The sequence below is a fragment of the Arvicanthis niloticus genome, chromosome 18, assembly GCF_011762505.2.
Source record: "Arvicanthis niloticus isolate mArvNil1 chromosome 18, mArvNil1.pat.X, whole genome shotgun sequence".
Lineage (NCBI taxonomy): Eukaryota > Metazoa > Chordata > Mammalia > Rodentia > Muridae > Arvicanthis > Arvicanthis niloticus.
In genome coordinates, this window is record NC_047675.1 from 13,673,529 (window position 1) to 13,692,676 (window position 19,148).

The 19,148-nt window shown below is 40.0% G+C and overlaps 1 pseudogene; it reads right to left on the reverse strand.

Moving 5' to 3' along the window:
• Positions 1-212: 212 nt before the first annotated feature.
• On the reverse strand, positions 213-11,417 carry LOC117723456 (splicing factor 3A subunit 1 pseudogene; annotated as a pseudogene).
• Positions 11,418-19,148: the final 7,731 nt, after the last annotated feature.

A 19,148-nucleotide genomic window follows, 5' to 3' on the forward strand; every position in this document is an offset into this window, starting at 1 on the left:
ATGAAACCATCCTGTGGGACAACCCTGGGTTTTCAATTCCTAATGGGCTTCCTTGAAGGACCTCCTGTCCAGAATCTAAACAAGAAACTCATTCTACAGACTGGCTTAGAGGGAAACAGATGTTCAGGCTGTGTCTGAGATCCCCAGGAAACTCTTGGAATTAGTGGTGGAAAGAGGTACAATGGCAGGAGTCCAACTGCAGGTATCTCTTGCTACTTCTTCCTGCCACCTGTCTTCTTGAGGGCCAAATGGATGAGAGCACCACTAGCCATGTTGTAGTAAGAGCTGGAATCCTTGATGCAGATGCCTTCATATTGTAGTTCATGTTTCCCTGCAGGCATCTCCATGGCTTCATGAATCTTCACTTTGATGACAGAGACCTAGTCTGTGAATGGGAGAGTGAAGACCAGCCTCTGACCATTCAGCTTCCATTTTGTCTTATTCTGCATGTTGGGTACCTGCACTTTGGTGGATACTGGACAACCCTTGGCCCTGCATAAGAACTCTTCCTCAGGCACGAAACTGTCCTTGGTTTTTAGTTTCTTGGATGGAGGCTCATCTTCCATCGGAGGTAGGGGTGTACAGGAGGCATTAGATCTGGGGCTAGGACTGGAGCCACAGGTGGGGCAGGCACAAAGGCTGTTGACACAATCATGGGCTGCGAGTGGGGGCAAGGATGGGAGGTGCTGCAGGAGGCATAAGTACCACATTGCTCCTCTGGGTGTGTGGATGTTGGGTGGCATAGAGGTAATCACTGAGCCTGGGGGCAGCCAGACCACAGATGCCATGGGTGGCTGAAGCATGACGGGTGCTACAGATACAACAATAGTGCTGACCAGAGGTGGCATCACAGGTGGCCAGGGCACTGATGTGGTGGGGGTGCTGAGCTGGGAACATTGGTGGTTGAAGATGAAGGCAGTGGCTGCTGAGGGATTTCACTGGGCTTGCTAGGGCCAAGCTTCTCCCTAGTGTCATCTTCTGACACCAGGCCCTTGGCCTTATGGATGGCTGGAATCTGCTCCTGGAGGGTGATATTGGTGAAAGCACCCAGTCTATGTTGCCTGAAAGGCCATCCCAAGTCACCCTTTTGTCCAGCTTCTGAATCTCCTCTTCACCAATGCTGTCTCTTCTACCCCAAAGATGTCATCAGTACATTGCTCATCGAACTGCTTTAAGCTGCTTGCAATATCCTGACCTGGTGCATAAGCCTCATTGTCACTCTGTTTCTCTCTGATGGAGCAATCCTGCTATCCCAGCAAGCAGGGGTCAAGAAGTCTAGTGTGAAGGTGTTCTTGCATTTTGCTGGCAGGAATCTTCTCCCTAGTGATGGAGGATACAAGATACTCATCAGGAGCAGGAGCTGGAGGATGGGGTTTAGAAGCTTTGGGATTATAGTCCCTTTGCACAATGACTTGGTCTGGAGTTGGGGGCAGAGGTAGAGGCATGGGTGTCCCTGGGGGGTAGAGGTACTTTCTGTCCTTCACTATCTGAACCCTTTGGGATCATAGTCCTTTCGCACAATGACTTGGTCTGGAGGCATGGCTGTCTCTGGGGCTGGAGGCCCTTTCCATCCTTTTTCTTCATCATCTGAACTAGTCCGTAGTCCAACTAATCCAACAATGGGCAGCTGTGAATGGGAAGTTCAAGGATCTAGTGTTTGCTCAGTTCTACAGGGCTAGTTGTTTAAGCTGGTCTTCTGTAGAAGAGGGCGCCAACAGATGTGCTGTCAAGTGCAAGCAGTCAAAGAAGAGCGAATATTCCTTCTTCCGATGTCCTTATATAGGCCTCCAGCAGAAGGTGTGGCTCAGATTAAAGGTGTGTACCACCAAGCCTGGATCTAAAACTTGCTTGTCCCAGGCTGACCTTGAACTCAGAGATCTGCTTGCCTCAGTCTCCTGAAATTAAAGGTGTATACTACCTTGCCTGGACCTAAGATTTTCATGGCCACTATGCCTCAAGAGCTCCATGTCAAGATCCAGGTCAGAAACCGGTCTTCCAGCCTCAAGATCTGGATCACAGGTGTGCCCTCCATTTCTGGATTGTAGTTCATTCCAGATATAATCAAGTTGACAACCAGGAATAACCATCACAGAAGGTGTGTGTCAGGCAGAAGAGCATATGACATGGACTTTGTAATTTCTAATGCTTCTGTGACCACAGAGGTGATGGCTCTAATGGGACCAACATTAGCATTATAGGGACAGCAGTTACAGGATTAGTTATAGTTTAGGATTATAGGGATAGCGTTATAGGATTGGCATTATAGGGATAGCAGATATATGTTATTATCTGAGGTTTTCTGACTCCCAAAGAAGAGTAGGAACTTTTCCTTCTCTCTATTCAACCCTCAAGTGTCCCTCTCTCATACAACTAATGACATGGCTGAAGTCCCATGTTTATTTTCCAGCCAGTATGACTACTGAGATTCTGTCACCACTAAGAAAACATTTTTGAAACTCTAAAACCACCTACAAGGCAATTTCTAATCTCTGACCAACCCCTGATATAGCTACTGTCTGGACCCTTTGGAACACGAACACGACACAGAAAAGACATAATAGTAAACATCAGATTAGCAGAGGAAACGAGCCTGGCTATGGATGCTTACTTCGTGGTCTTCACCAGCAAATAGCTTGCTATAAACACATGTGGTGTTTGACACAGGGTCTAGCTTGCAGTAAATAAATGGCCAACCAATCCTTGTTGTCCCAATTCCATATTAACAACAATGAGATAAACAAGAACAGTGTGGATGGAAGAGAGACGAGGAAGAATCTTGGGCGTTTTGTCACTGTCGCTTTCACAGGTGAAGCAAGGCAGGATGAACTCAGAGTGCTTTTGTTATTCCAGAACTGGGGGACCTAAAAGATCGCAAGAGAGAAGAGCAGGTGGTTGGAGGCGTGTCTCCAGGAAGCGAGAGGCGTGGTCTGCAAGGCCACAACATTTGAAGTTTGGAGCAATACTGCTGTGTTTGGAGGAGGTCAGGCTTGAGGGTGGAGCTATGGAAGTTAAGGACACCACCTAGAAAAGAGGCCAATGGGGAAAAATCCTAGGGAATTGTGGCCATGAGCTCTGAAAGGAAGTATTAGGAGGAAGCGGTGCTGAACCGGAAAGGGGGATTAAAGGTAATTAAATGGAACTCTATCACAACGGGTTTAATAGGAGGAGAATTTCTTTAAAATGACAGGCCAAGCAGAAGAAAGACAGGGGCGGGGAGGGGTCCTGAGGAACCTGCCAGGGTCAAGAGGGGAGTTTAGTAGATGAAGTAGAATGGCTTGTCTGACCCTGGCATTGCAGCCTCTCTATCTGGTCGCCTCTCGGAATCTTCTCCAGAGCACTGCAGCTCCTAGGATCCTAGAAACTCTAAACTGGGCGCTCAGGCCTCTGCTATGGCCTTTTATAAACAATAGAAATGTGAGAAGGAATTTAATCACGTGTGTTTGACCTGGTAACTGCAATCAACTGTTTATGGTGTTCAATTGTAAAAGACATTTCTTTTTCTGTGTTTTCATAAAAACCGAAGTTAGTCATGGAGAAAATCGTTAATTGTTAAAGAAAAAAAAAAAAAAAAAAAAGACTTCAAAAGCAAAGCACTCAGCATTTAAAATTAAGACAAGTAACCACATAAACTAAGTAACTAAGAAGAGGGAATTAATGGGATGAAAATTGAAATAGTGAAACAGAAAGTGAAAAAAGGTAATCGGAGAAATTGGCTCTTTTGAAAAAACACTGTAGCTTTCAAGCCTAATTAAGGCAAATAAAGAACAAAAATAGGCAACATTTGCTATGGGCAAGAGGCTATATCCATGGGAAAATTGCAAATAAGAATTGTGTGTATGAATCTGAATCTATGACATTCAGATTTAGAGCCTTAAGGAAATAGAGAATTTTTAGAAAAATAAAATTACTAAATATAACCTCAGGAGTTGGAACAGTTAGTTGAACAAAGACTGTAGGGGAAATCTAACATTTTATTTCATATTCTATCCCTAGTAAGCTTAGTATGGTTGAAATGAGTTTATTTCCTAGAGAATAAATATCTCTTAACAATCATTTATTCATTCTGTATGTATGTGTCTGAGAGTATGTACTTGCGTGTGAGTGAGGGTGTGCCTATGCCACCTCTGGCTAGTGTGGGCATTCTTTCACTATTCCTTGTAGACAGAATCTCTCCCTGAGCCTGGACCTCACATTTTCTCAGCTAGTCAAAGCTAACAAGTCTCACTGATTTTCTTTTCTCTGCCCCCTTTGGATTTACAAGTTGTGTAAGACATCCATCATGTTACATGGCTGCTGGGATCCAAATCTTAACTATTGGGGCCATCTCTCTAGCCCCAAGAACAAATTATCAAGGTGCGTGTTAGACATTTCAGGCCGGGGAAAATGCAAACTTTCACATTCATTTTATAAAGTCAGTGCAATTTTAACACTGGTTCATGAAAATTTTGCATAATGATTGCTTTAAAAATGTTATTATTAAAATGAATAAAGAAGCATTTTTAGATTTTTTGTCAATATGTTTAGAATTTTATATCAAAGCAATAACTATGATTTGTTCAAGGAGTGAAAGGTTGATGTCACCTGCCAGTATAATTTATTAATAATAATCAAATAATTAAAGAAGAAAGTCATAGCAGTAGATATAAAAATATTTGATGAAGTTTAGTAGCTGTTAAACTCATAAATAAAATAGTAATAAAAGAAAATAGTTATGACTATAAATAATGGTTTAAAGGTATAAACAGTAAAAAATGAATTTAAACAGCAAATAAACACATTTCAGTCAATCTAATGATAACAAATGACCATTACAGCCGGTGGGTAATATTGAGTCTTTAAGTGTTAGCATAAAAACTGAGCTTGAGGGCACATACTTATAATCCCTGTACTTGGGAAGTAGAGTTCAAGGCCATCTTTGGCTATATAACACATTTGTAGCCAGCATGAGACTCTATCTCAAAATAAAGTAAGATAAAATAAAATAATAAAATAGAAAAAAGAGTCAACAATACAAAGCATAAAGTAAACCATGTAAATATTGTGGGAAAAAGTTAACAATTGTATTGCTGAAAGTTATTTGTAAACCATGAAACAATTAAAAATTGTTATTTTAAAAAACCAAAATTTTGGAAAGGTATAGAAAAATTAATTAGACTACTCTAGAAACAAGTCCATCAAAATAATGCAGAAATAATTTATAAAAAGAAAATTATACAATGTTTTGAATAAAGTATGCATTTAAAGTTACAGGAGCTATTTGATGACAAGTATAAAACTGTACTGATATTAGAACTATCTTTCAGAGAAACTCATCCTTAAATGGGAACTCGTTTTAAGTCAGCTCTCCCTAAATGAATATATGGATATTATGCAATTTCTAAATACAGATACTTTGTGAAACCTTGAAAAGAATGTCAGAATATATGTTTAAGAATAAATCTCTAGGAATAACCTAGAAAATTATAAAGAATAATCATGATGGAAAATTTTTCTTTTAGGATTATGTTTGGATAGGTAGACAAGATGGCTCACTATGTCAAGGTCCTGATGCCTCTCATCCTGATGGCCTGAGTTGCACCTTCAGAATGTACATGGTGGAAGAGGAGAATGACTCTGGCAGGTTGTCCTCTGATCTTCCCATGAGCATTGTGAAATGTGCATGAACACACACACACACATACACACACACACACACACGTAACTAAATATTGTGCAGTGAAATCACTGTAGATCAGTGCCACACTTGTAGACAATAGAAAAGAGACTTCAATGTATGTGTTAGTGTTTGAAAACCTCACATAGGACAAAAAAGCTTAGTTCTATGGAAACAAGGAAGATGGCCTGTTTAATAAGTGTGCTGGAGTGCTTCTTGTACATCTGTCTGTATCAATTCTTATACTCTTTAAACATAAGCTTCTCACAGTTCTTCCAGATTTCTAGTCATAATGGGATAGAGTCATGTTAGATTGCACATTACTATAGTTTAAGTGTGTTCTCCAGTGCTTCATGTCCTGGAAGCCTAGTCTGTACTGGGTCATGCTGGGAGGTTGTGAGGCCTTTAAGAGATGGGCCTTGATGCAAGACAAGTCATTGGAGGCACTACTTTTAAAGGTTATTATTATAATTCTTCTGATTTTTCATGTAGTTCCCACAATGTAGGATGTTATAAAGACTGAGCTTAAACCCTGAGTTGCTCCAGCTTCCACTCTTGGTGTCTGATCTCTATATACAAGCCCTTCTGTAATGATACCATCTTCCAGGTAATGACACAACCAGAGAGGCTGTGCAATCTGTAGGACTGATGATCTCCCAACAGAGCTAAGTAAACTTTTTTTTACTAAATAAAGTATCTAGCCTTAGAAATTTTACAAGAGACAACTGACAAAAGCAGTGATCCTCTACTGAAGAAAGCAAAGTTAAGACCTTAAAGCTTGGGGCAGCAGAGAATGAATCTCTAGTGGGAAGCAGCCACTTATTTGCAGGAAGAGAAATAAGTGATGCAAGAGCCGTGCACGTGGCCAAATCTGTCTTCATTCCGGCCTGGAGAGCCAGAAAATTGAATCTGGACTACTCCACACACTGAAGAGGGTCCGGGAGAGGACTCTGTGTGGCTATGATTGGCTTCCAAATCATGAGTCCACAGAAGATTCAAAGACACATTCAAGAACGATCTGGTCTAGAAAACATTCAAGGCCAGCCTGGCCATCATCACTATAGGAAGATCTTTACTCAAAAACAATCAACCAAGCACCCCCAAAAAATCACAGAAGAACTAAGAAAACAGATCACAATCTCAAGAAACTGTGACTATTCTAGGATGATAATTTTGTCTTCAATTAAATAAGACAAAAGAGTGTCAATGAATGAAAGTCTCAGATGGACAAGGAAATATAAAACTCGGAATTTTCTAGGATTGAAAAAATAAAACATTTAGAATTCAACGGTAAGATTTAAAATCTAAGCAGATATGGTAGAAGGGAATAAAATGAGATGGAAGACAGAGTGATAAACTTGAGTGATAAAATTGGGGAATAAAAAGATTGGAAGAAAGCAAACCGTTTGACTTACATGTTTCACTTATTCACTTGTATTTATTTGAGGGCGGTGTATATGCGTGCGTGTGTGTGTGTGTGTGTGTGTGTGTGTGTGTGTGTGTGTGTGTGTCACAGTGCATGCTTGGAAATCAGAGGACAACTTGTGAGTGGGAGTCAGTTCTCTGTGAGTTCCAGGTGCTGAACTCGGGGCATCATGCTTGGAGACGAGTGCCTTGACCTGCTGAGCTGGCCTATATGTTTTATTTTTAAATATCGTCAATGTACCACATTATGGTCAATCTTCTTGGCCCACTCGGAATGCAGTCATGAGGCTTTTGTTCAGTAGCTTTATTGTCAGTGTCGTTTCTGGGTCAGTTTGATTGACTTTCCTCATTATGGGTTGTACGTGTCCTACTTTGCTCACTTCTTAATTTTTAAATATTTGCCAAGCTTTGTCAAAATTTCCTCCTTGGGTCCTTTACATTATTATTATATCTTTACATATACTTGAACCACATTTGAGGGTACAGTTCTGTTACTTGAAAACAATTTGATACTGCCAGGTCTGATTTAAGATTTGATAGGAGAAGTAAGAGTGCAACATCTGGTTTAGGGTAAAATTTTTCTCCTCTATGAGGCAAAAATCCTTAGGAGTGTGAGGATTTCCATTCCAGATAGTGAGAACAGAGACTTGACTCCCTGTAAGAGTCTTATTTACAATTCTTTGAATGCTCTTACTCTCCCGTGTGCTCAGCAGTACTGAGACTCTGGCAGCTCTCTGGACTTCTTTTCCTATGGTAGCTTTCTCCCCTTTAGCATCTTACCTGGTGAATCCAAGACATCTCCCACCCCACCCCATACATTCTAATTTCTGCAGCATAGAGAGAAAATTGTACCCTTTCCAGGTTGCCCCTCCATGTCTAGTAACAATGTCTCTCCAAACCATACCCAGGATAGCTGTATGGCCTCTCCTACTTGTAGCCTGTCTTCTAGGGATCACTATCCTTAACCAAGTGGATGACATCTTGAGAGTCTTCCATGGCGTTTTGTCCAATTGTTAGTTGTTTCAGGCAAGAAGGTAAATCTGTTCCCTGCCACTCCTTCACTAGTACATGCCTCTATTTCTGAGCTCTGCCACACAGGGACTGTATGTGAGAGCTCAGTTTCTGTCTTTTGGGAACTAATAGGTTTTAAAATAGATATTAAACAGAGTTAAAACCTAACACTAAAAAGCAATGGACTTAGTAGCTAATATAATCTTGAAAAGCAAGAGTAATCTTGGAAAAATCTATACTATCTGATTGAAAGACTTACTATAAAACGTGGCAATCAAGATTGTAATAAAGATGGTCATATGACCAGAATGGGCTAAAGTTCAGGACAATCCACTTTGTGTGGTCAGTTGAGTATAAAGACAGATAAGAAGAGATAATCTTTTCAAACTGTGCTAGAGCAATTGTATATTCACATGTAAAAAATGAACTAACACCCTTGCCCACACTATACAAAATTAACTTCAGGTGAATCACAATGTAAGAACTTAAATTATAAAACTAGAAAAGAAAATCTTGTGAATAGGATACAAAAAAAGCATAAGATGTAAATTAAAATTAAAAAAAAAAACCCATGGACTTTGTATGGGTTAAATGCTTTTGAATTAAAAAAAATTCATACAAACAGGCAATCTGTCGAGTAGGCGAAAAGCTTTGGAAAGCATGCATCAGATAACAGACTTGAACCCAGAAAACACAAAGAACTATAACTGAAAAATAAAATTATTCAACAACAAAACCAGAATGTGCTTTGTAAAACAAGGGCCAGATTTGTAAACAGATACTGTACAAATGGGGATATGTAAAGATAATCAAAAGGATCATGGAAGAATTCTCCACATCACTATTTACCACAGAAACAGCTGTTAAATCATTTTCCACTGAGAAGAGTTGGCAACACCCAACTGAGGATGCTCAAACCTCTATGTCCAACTCTTTACCAGCTATAGGTACTTACACACCCTGACTCATTGCCATCCTACTCTCAATAGCTAGGAAACAGATCACGCCTATCTACAGATGAACAGATAATGAAAACATGGTTCATATACACAATGGCATTTTATTCACTTGTAAAGAAAACTAACCTGGTGAAATTTACAGGGGGAATGGATGAAACTATAAAAATTACCCAAACGAAGTTATCTCTGTCCCAGAAAGTCAAAAACACTCATTCCCTTTCATATGTGAATATATTTTATGAACTTTTGGATTTATTTGTGTAAGTTGGAATGGCTGTAGAGACCTGGAAGTGAGAATGAGGTTTTGGGGGTGGCAGAGGTCCTAGTGAGTACACAGATTATAGGACACACATGTATAAGGATAGAAGGAGGGAATCCTGGGGTGGCATGCTTTAAACAGGAGGCTGGAGAATACTGGGTATAGGAGGAATGGATAAAGAAGCCACATAAAATCCACTACTTTATATGCTAATAAAACATAACAAAGGACTTTGAACAAAAATGCTATTCATGGATGGATAATGCCAGTTTTAGAAGCCAAGGGTTATTACACAGAAATCCCTACACCAGCTGTGGGACACCTCCATAGAAGTCATTGGCCAGGAAGGTTCCAGAAGTTCCATACACTATAAAGGTTGAGGCCATCTGTGTTGGTTACTAACCAGAACTGAATAGTAAGACCCTGTTGTACCATATAACTTGGTTACAAAATACGAACACGGCTTAGCTTTCATAGTACCAAGTTAACATTTTGTGCTGGCAGCTGGAAGACAAAAGTCAGCAATGAGTTTCCTTCGCTTTAAATTTTGCATATTGTGCTACCAACCTGCTTACTGATGTAACAGTGATATGCTGTTATATGGATAACCAGCTATTTTCTTATTGGACCTAAGGCCTACTATGTATGAGGCAACTCATGCTTAATACTGTGCACCTGTTCAAAGGTCCATGGCCAAGGAGAATCTAGAGACGAGGGGCAATATATTGTAGCTGTTTTTACAGCATGTTCATGAAATTGTCAAAGAATAAATTAATTTTTAAAATAATACTAAAAAAGAAAGTATGATAGTATCTTTTACCTTGTGATCCAGAAAATTCCATTCCTAGATATTTACCCAAGAGAAATAAAAATAGTTGCACAAAGTTATACACACAAAAGTTTATGGGGAATAGTTTGTCATTGCCAAGTAGTATATTAACGGGTGTACCAATTGTGGATTGTTTGTTCCGTGGAATGCTAAGCTTTAACAAGAATGAATGCATTCTACATTATGTTTGAATCTCAAGAATGTTTTAAGTGAAAAATTCAACATGCACATTCACACTGAGTGATCCATTTATATGGAACTCTAGAAAACCATGAAACCATAGCAGCAGAATGCAAAGTGGTGATCACCTAGATTGAGTGTCAGAGGTACAAGGGCAGGAAAAACATTTGATTTGGCGCTGTTTCGAAGTGACTACAATTACCTGATCTTATGCAATAATCACAAGTTATCACACAGTACACTTAAAATAAGGACAGTTTATTTTTATAAAATTAATACCTTCATTTTAAAAGGGGAAAGTACCTTCAAATTACCAAAGTACTCTAGTTTGAAAAGCTAAACAAACTCAAGAAAATCTTGCCATTTAAGAGTTGGGAGGTAGTTCTTATCTAAAATAAGAATATGATGTTATTATTCTAACTCTCCAACTACTTGTGAGTTCAAGGCCTGCTGGGCAACATGGTGACAACCTGTCTCACGCAGTGAAGGGGGGCCTGAGGGTACAGCTTAGGGGAAAATGCTCACTGAGCATTCACAGTGCCTTAGGCTCAGCCTCCAGTATGGGGAATTGGGGAGAGCATAGCGGAAGAAGTGACAACGGTTTTTATATGACTAAAAGCAATTAAAATTACGAAACAAGGACATCAGGGAAAAAAATCTTGTAGTATGAATGATACAGAGAGATAAGTGATCTATATATTCAAAATACTTGTCCAAACTGTCAAAAAAAAAATACCCCCCTTATCATTTAAAAACTAGCTATGGAGGTCTCACAGAGGAGCCAATTCAGAAGGCTGAAGGCATATGAAGAGAGGACTGAAGTTACTGTAGCCAGAAGAATACAGGTTCAAAAGGCAGTTTACACTTATCAGGAAAAGCTGTAGCACTTTGTACTCCTAGGACTGGAAGGAAAGCCACACACACAAACACACACACACACACACACACACACACACACACACACACACTGATAGAAGTGTTCTATGTCATGGTCTTTGGCAGAAGTAATCTAGCATTTATGAAAAATAAAATCACATAGTATGTATCATTTAACCTTACCAGGGCCCTACTGAGAATGCCGACGGAAATCAAAATAGACATATTGACACAATAACGTGTTTATTGCTGTGCTGTGTCTAACAGCACAAAACCAGATGACAGTGGGTGTCCATCAACAGGCAAATACCCAGTAAATTCTATTGCACACATGCAACATTTCATTCAGCCATCAGAAAAATTAATGATTTAGAGCTACAGGGGGTGACTTTGTCTGCCACTTATTGTGGAGTAAGACAGAAAGATGTAAAACAGTCTATTTGTTTTTATAAAACAAAGTAAAATCAAAGTACATGCACACATTGCTAATCTTATGGCAGTATGAGCATGAAGGCAAAACACAGAAAGCTGGAACCAGGTTTTTATCCCTTCTCTGAAGGCGGCCATGTCATCAGTGTTGATGATCACGTGAGTGCGGGTGGACCCAAACAACAAGTGGACAAACCAAACAGCAAGTAAATTCGAAAAGCTTGTCTCCGTTCACAGCCGCATTGCACTGGGGCAGTTGGGGCCCAGCACACAGCCATGAATGTGTGCCATGATGAACAACTTAAAATCAAGTACTTAGGAATCCACATTCCCTCCAGGGAGCGCATGCCAGCCTTGGATCTGAGAGCACAACATGAACACCCTGCTGACATTCGGGAAGAATCTTGCTGGGGACATTTGGCTCAGATTCCAGACTAGTGTTATGTTAAGAATGTCAGGGGCTTTAAACTACGTACAATGGATCTGAGCTTTCAGATATCTAACAGTTTAATTATGGAAAAATGCTCTTAATGTTTCTCGGCTGTCATTTCTCAGCCTGTAAGTATCAAAGCATCCCATAGCACATTAGATTGCATATTTGAAAAACAAAACTGCTATGTAGTTGCTTACTCTATTAAAAAAAATTAATTCTGGCTTAAGGTTAAGACAGAATTTTTTACCAATTCCTGAAATGGCCTAAACATATTTCTGCTGTGTTGTACTGTGTATTTATGTGAAGGGGTGCCTCCAGCCATTTCCCGAAACAGTGATCAACCCCTGAGACCCTGAAGCTGCTCGGCATCCTATAGCTTTGAAGATTCAGTTGAGATTTACTGCTTTTTCATAAAAATAAACAACTATGTCCACCTTATTAGCAGGCAAATTTGTATTTGTTTCTAATAAAGGCTAAAATGATGTATAGATCAGATAATTATTTTAAAATGAATTATTTCTTTGGAATATTATCAGTAAATATGTGTGCCTGTGTATGTGAGATCATGTAAAGATTTTTCAGATGGAAAAGGGTCATAAGTGAGAAGAACTTAAGAAACTTAGGGTGAGGTTACTCTATTCATAAACTACCTCATGTCTCAATAGTAATATTTTAAAAAAATCACTTCTTGGACATGCAAAATGTGCAGATCTGGGAAACTTCCTGGGCAAATGGTCTTATTGAGCTGGCTAAAAGTTCCATTTGGATATTATGGAATTTCTCTCCTAAAGTGTTTTCATGATTGTTGCCACAGGGAAGTGTGGGCTGGGGTATAGGACCAGATTACACAAATACAGATTTCTCCTCAGAAATAAATGCTCCTTTTTCTTTTTCTCAAATCAAGGCACATGATGTAAATAAGTTCAAGGACTAAGAAGAAAGCAAAGACATGCTGGTGAATAGCCAGGCACTAGATTTAATATACTTTTATGCATAAAATATAATATACAGTATAATATGATGGAGCATAAATTGTTCTATATGATGCCATGTGTAATAATGATACATAGTCTTACTATTGTTATATAAAGATGTAGAATATATGCATTTATAACTGTGTTATAAAAATATAATTTAAATGACTTTTTTGTTGTTTAGTCTTTGTATTCTTATTTGTAGAGTTTTGTTGTTTTTAGACAGGATTTCACTGACTAGGATTACAGTAAATTACAGGATGGTCTTGCCTTTGTGATCCTCCTGTCTCAGGTTCCTAAGTGCTCAGATTCCAGGCCCAGAATTCCAGGCCCCGTGTTTTGAATGACTTTTACTCTTTATAAACTAGCAATTTATCAAATATAATAAATCAATGGTAGAAATTAAATTACACCAACCACAGCAGCTCGTCTGGGATTACAAAAGGCTGATAAGAAATGTCAGGGAGAATCTCTCCAGAGATCCTGGGGAGAAGACAAATATGTCTACTTCTGAAACATAATCAGGTTGATGATACCAAAAATAACTTCAATTCTCTTTTGTCTCAGGAGTCTCGTTCTTCAAGTCTGACATTTCTGAGTAGATGTTCATAAAGAACCATCCACTCCAGTGTTGCTCAGTGGAGACTTTTAAGCACACACATAAGGGGTGAGTTAATCAACATATGCTGAAGACACAATATGAGGGCCTCTAAGATTTGTTTTTACACCTTAAAAATTTCAAAGTACATTATGGTCATTGATAATATGACAAATCTATTATTTAGGGGCATAGAGCAGTTAAGTGGTTCTGTTTCTGTATATAATGGGTCCAGCGGGCTCCCTGGATGGTTTGTCAATGCCCCACAGCTGTGTAAGCTGGGGCAGAATACCTGGCTGATGCCTCATCTCTAACCTGATATCTTTACTTCCCAACCAGAAGTCTCTTCTTCCAGGCTTTCTTGGGCTTCTTCACAGCATGGTGGTCCCAAGACAGTCAGTCCCACTTCCTTTATAGGAGGGAGCTGCTGATGAGCAGGAAGTGGGAGTGGCCAAACTAGTTATGATTTGTGCATGGGACTATCTGCATGTTATGTCTGTATAGTCTGTCTGTTGAAGCAACCTGTCAGCCTGCTCTAATTCAGAGTGACAGTGAAGGTGTACTGCCGGGGAGTGGCAAGGCTAACTACGAGAGAGCTCACAGCTTAGGGGTTGTGTTGTACTCGTGTTTGCATTTCAGTCTGAACTGTATTACAGGACTCAACTTATGCAAATATTCATGCTTTTTATATTTAAAATCCAGAAAAAAACTTTGTAATAAAATGATGTTTTTATAGTACCTAGCTCTTTGGGGGTACCTTTTATTATAGTGTTTTCAATTTTCCATTTTATTATTATTTTTACTTAATGGACCCAAATTACTTTTATAATCAGGAAAAGTTTTAAAAAACAAAATGTTATATTGAAAACAAATAGGTTTTTTTCTTAATGGTATTTTCACCAAACTCACAGTGCCCAGAGCACACATTTAAATGGCTATTTTCCCCTCTGTGGGAAATTTCACAAAGAGACTCTACATTTAAGTTTCCAGATTTGCAGATAGAGTGGGAGGGATGGCTTCTGTGTAAGACTGAATTTGAGTAGTGAATTTAAATAAGGCCATTGTTCAGGCTTCTGAAACCCAGTCCCACCCAGGCAGCTCCAGGCAGAGCAGATAGAGCCTGGCGATTGCCACATGCAATGTTGTTGCATTACAAACAAACAAAAGTGGAAAATGACACAGACCGAAACCTTCCAAGAGGGAGGTCTGAGGGAGTAAGTGGCCGCTGCAGCAGTGGAAGGCTGATTGCAGGCGGGAGTTCTCTGCCTGATGCTTGCTATTTTCAGCAACATCATTCTTGTAGCTGTCAGTTATCAGAACATCAAAAAATAAATGTGTGCATCGGAAGATTTTCCATTGCTTTCAGCCATCTTCTCAAACATACCCAGAAGTCATCTGCTACAATTACATTGACACAAGCATCCCCATGGAAACAGAGCCTGGTGTCATAAACATGGCATTATGACTTCTCAGCAGGAGGATGCAGATGGAATTTTGGCACTCAATGTGTAAGGTTTATTCAAAAACACAAATGTCTTGAAGAAAAACCCCAAGGGTGGGGAGGGAGAGGAGAGAAAAAGCATGACTTACTTCCTGTAAAATGTATGTTAGGAAGATAGCTCCTGAGGACTTGCTCACTCAGTTTCACTCCTTTTTCTTGTACATTACTGTGTTTGGCATGGCATGTCTTGTCTTGGTCTTGACTATCCAGACTACATTTTGGAAAATGAAACTGAAGCCCACAGAAGCAAACGGACTTGTTCAAATCACACACCCTTCAGTGGCCTTACTAAAGTCTTCTCCCGATTCTCAAGCCATTTCTTTTTCTGTTTCATTTTGACAACCTAATATGTGATCAGTTAGAACATTGGGCTCTCTGATGTAGTTCAGGTATGACCTGAGTGTGTTCCTCAACAATTCTGCACACTAGAAGTTTAGTCATCTGTGTGGTGATAATTGGGGTTTGGTAGGAGATGGTAGCACCTTTAATAGAGTCTAGCAAGAGGTAACTGGGTTGTTGTATTTCCCTCAAAAGAGATTACTAGATAAGAATTTTCAGTACCCTGGTTAGCTCCCACAGCATGCACTACCATATCAAATCAGCAAACTCAATGCTTAAATCTCCCTGACTTCCTCACCAAGTAATCTCCTGCCTTTGGTCCCACCAGCTTGTGACATCACCATGAGAACCAAGTAGATGGATCTTCCTGATTTTGGACTTTCAGCCTCAAAAAACTGAGCTAAATAAACCTCTTTATTAACAAAATAAAACAAAAACAAAAACAAAAAAAACCCAAGGATTATACTCATTCTTTTCATAGTGACAAGAAATGGACCAAGACACTGTTAAATTGAAATTTTTTCTTTGTATCCATCAAAAGTATTTTAAATAAGATATACCTTCTCCCCCTATCTTACTGTAGGTTATTTTTCTGTTATCTCTGCACTGCTACCCATCCCCCACTGTATTAGCACTACAGATGGAGAGGGCATCTTATAAGAGCTCAATCTAAAACCTTCTCATGCTCACATCTTCTTGGCTAGAACTTAGTCATCTTCCTGGCTTCAGAGGAATCTGGTTACTCCCATATTCAGCTTAAAGTGGGAGAACAGGAAACCACACCTGGCTAACTGTCCATCTCCCTCAGAACGATCTTTTCACAGACTCTCAACCCCCTTTCCATTCACACCTGTGGCAGCTGACGACTGGCTACAATACTTATTCACCCAAAAACATTTAAGTCTGTAATGAGCCTATCAATGATGGAGGTTACTGAATCTCCCGCAACACCAAACACTGGACCTGAGACCACATCAGAAATGAGTTGCCCATTAAAGTATGTATCAGGATTTGAACAGAGACTCTCTAGTGCAATAAGAATAAATGCATATCTTTCGTTTTTATTCAGCAATCCAGAGTTTGTGGGCTAAGGCTGGTGAAGCTGAGTCTATTATGCAAGACGGCAGAATAGTTATTAGTGAGCACCTAGTGGTTTTCTCTGTGGGCAGTGCAGCTAGAAAGACTGCCTCAGATTCATCTCATTCATCTCTGTATCTTTCATTAAAAGATGAAATGGTTCAGAAAGAGAGGGCAAGGAAATGAAAGAGAGGGCGAGATGGTTTCTGGAATAGTTAAGCCTGGGTTTGCATGCTCCTAGGTAGATGCTGGGAGGCAGGCAGGAAGGCCATGACATCTCTTTATAGACTTGAATCACATCCCCACCAGCACTGTTCCCAGTGCAGATTGGCCAGATGTTTCCTTTAAGGCTCCCTTGGACTCAGAAATATTTATTTTTTATTGTTGGTGCTATGTAGCAGCTGCAGCCCACCAGTTTCCAAGCAGCACTGGTATTTTCATGTCCTTAATGGCCAGTTACCTTGGTTATTAGTCCCTCTGGCCACAGAAAGACAGATCATCCCAAGTATACATTTGTGTAATCCCTATATACATATTCCCTAGGAGCTATGCATCTACAGCAGACTTGGGCCTTCAGTAATAGGATTCATTCTTTTTTTCCCCCACAAGTCCTGTTTTCAGACCCATGACATGATTAATGATATGAGCCAAGTAGGACCAGTTCTGTTCACTGCGTTGTCCTTAGGAATTCAGTGGTCAGCCACCTTTCGGCAGCTATTAGTTCAATTGCTGCTTGGGCATCACCATCCATTGAAGAAACTGAGCTAGCTTCAGATCTGTAAGTGCTGCCAGTGTTCTCTCTCACCACGAATGGAGCTAACAACTTGCAAATAACAGATGGAACAGCTGAAACAAACAGCAAAAGGAGACATCACGAAGAACACGAAAGATCTCAGGAAAGGTATGTAGTAACCCTTCACATAGTTGTGATAAGTACGACTGAAAAGAAGAAAGGTTGATTTTGACTCACAGCTTGAGGAGGATTGCAGTCCTCTACTTGGGGAAGGGAGGATGACAGGAACGATCCACCCATAATGATGCATGCATCAGCTGCTGGTCTTATGACACACAGGGAAGCAGATACTGTGGCTGGAAACGGGCAGAGATAACCTTCAAAAGCCTGCTCCTGTGGAGCATGGTAGCATGCTTCTTTAATAGTAGCACTCAGGAGGCAGGCAGATCTCTGAGTTTGAGGCCAGTGTTTACACCATGAGTTTTAGGCCAACAAAGGCTACATAGTGAGACCCTGTCCCAGAAAAACAAAAACAAACAAAGCAAGCCTGCTTCTAGTGACTCCTTGGAAGGTTCACCTCTTACAGACTCTAGAGCCTGCATGATCTCTGTAAGCTGGGCTTTAGTGCTCAAAACACAAGTCCACAAGGAACATTGCAGATTCAAACTGATCAAGGAAAACACATAGAAAACACATAGGCAGCAGCTTCTCTACTCCAGTGGAGCATCATGGGAAAAGAATGGGTCCCTACTCCCACACCCTCAAAAGCCAAGTTGGAAATTTTAACTGTCATCTTTAAGACCTGTACCAAGGACCCAAGACCTTCTCCAAAGAGATGATGTGACAGAAGACCAAGAGGGATCTTGTGCCTTGTAGTGCTGGGAAAGTCTCTGGAATTCTCCCAAAGCCTGCAGTTATTATAAGCCTCCATCTCACTGCTCCTCTGGTAGGCATGATGGCAGGAAGAGGGGAGAGCTGGGTTGTTACCCCCTAGTGGTATTGATGTCACGTCTGACATGGTGACAGTGGAGGCCACAAGGGGAGTCCACCTTTCCTTAGCAGAAATGAGGGTCGATGGAATAAGAATCTCTTTTACTCCTACTTAGTCATAGCTAGAAAAGGTTCCCCTTTCCTTACAAGAGAAGCTTCAAATATTACAACTAAAAAAGTTTAAAGAATATTTTGAGTTTCATAATGTAAATAATGTTCAATTAAAAAATTATTCATCTGAGGGAGATGGACACCAAGGAAAGCTGGAAGGGAGCAGTGATGGGCAGACACAATCAAATGTTATGTAGAAGTGTGTGACATTTTCATATAATCGATAAAAATATTAAAAATCATCTTGTAAGAAGATCCAGAAAAATATCCAATGTAATGAAAAATGACAACCAGTACATGTTGACACAGAAATTTGTGTCAGATTTCTCTGACACAATAGTAAAAGCGATTCAAAGAACAATTATCAACATTACGTAGAACTTGAAGAAACAGACACATCAATGAAATAGACAATAAAAGCAATGAAGTGCAAATTTAGGATTAGAAAAGGAAGGTGTTAACATAATCCCAGTGGATAGAATCAACAGCAGACAGGACGGAGACTCATGAGGACAAGAGAAATTCAAACAGTAGAGATTGCTTAATCTAAACAACAGAGAAAAGTAGTCACAAAACTTGAACAGCACCTCGGGGATACAGGAGACTATTACTGCAGATCTATTGTTCGTGTCATTCGAGTTTCAGAAGGACGAGAAAGAGAGTGCCTGAGGCTGACAGAGCACCTGAAGAAGTAATGGCTTAATGCCCCCAAAGTTGCCAAGAGATATAAACTTACAGATTGAAAATGCTGAGCAAATTCTGGGCAGGATG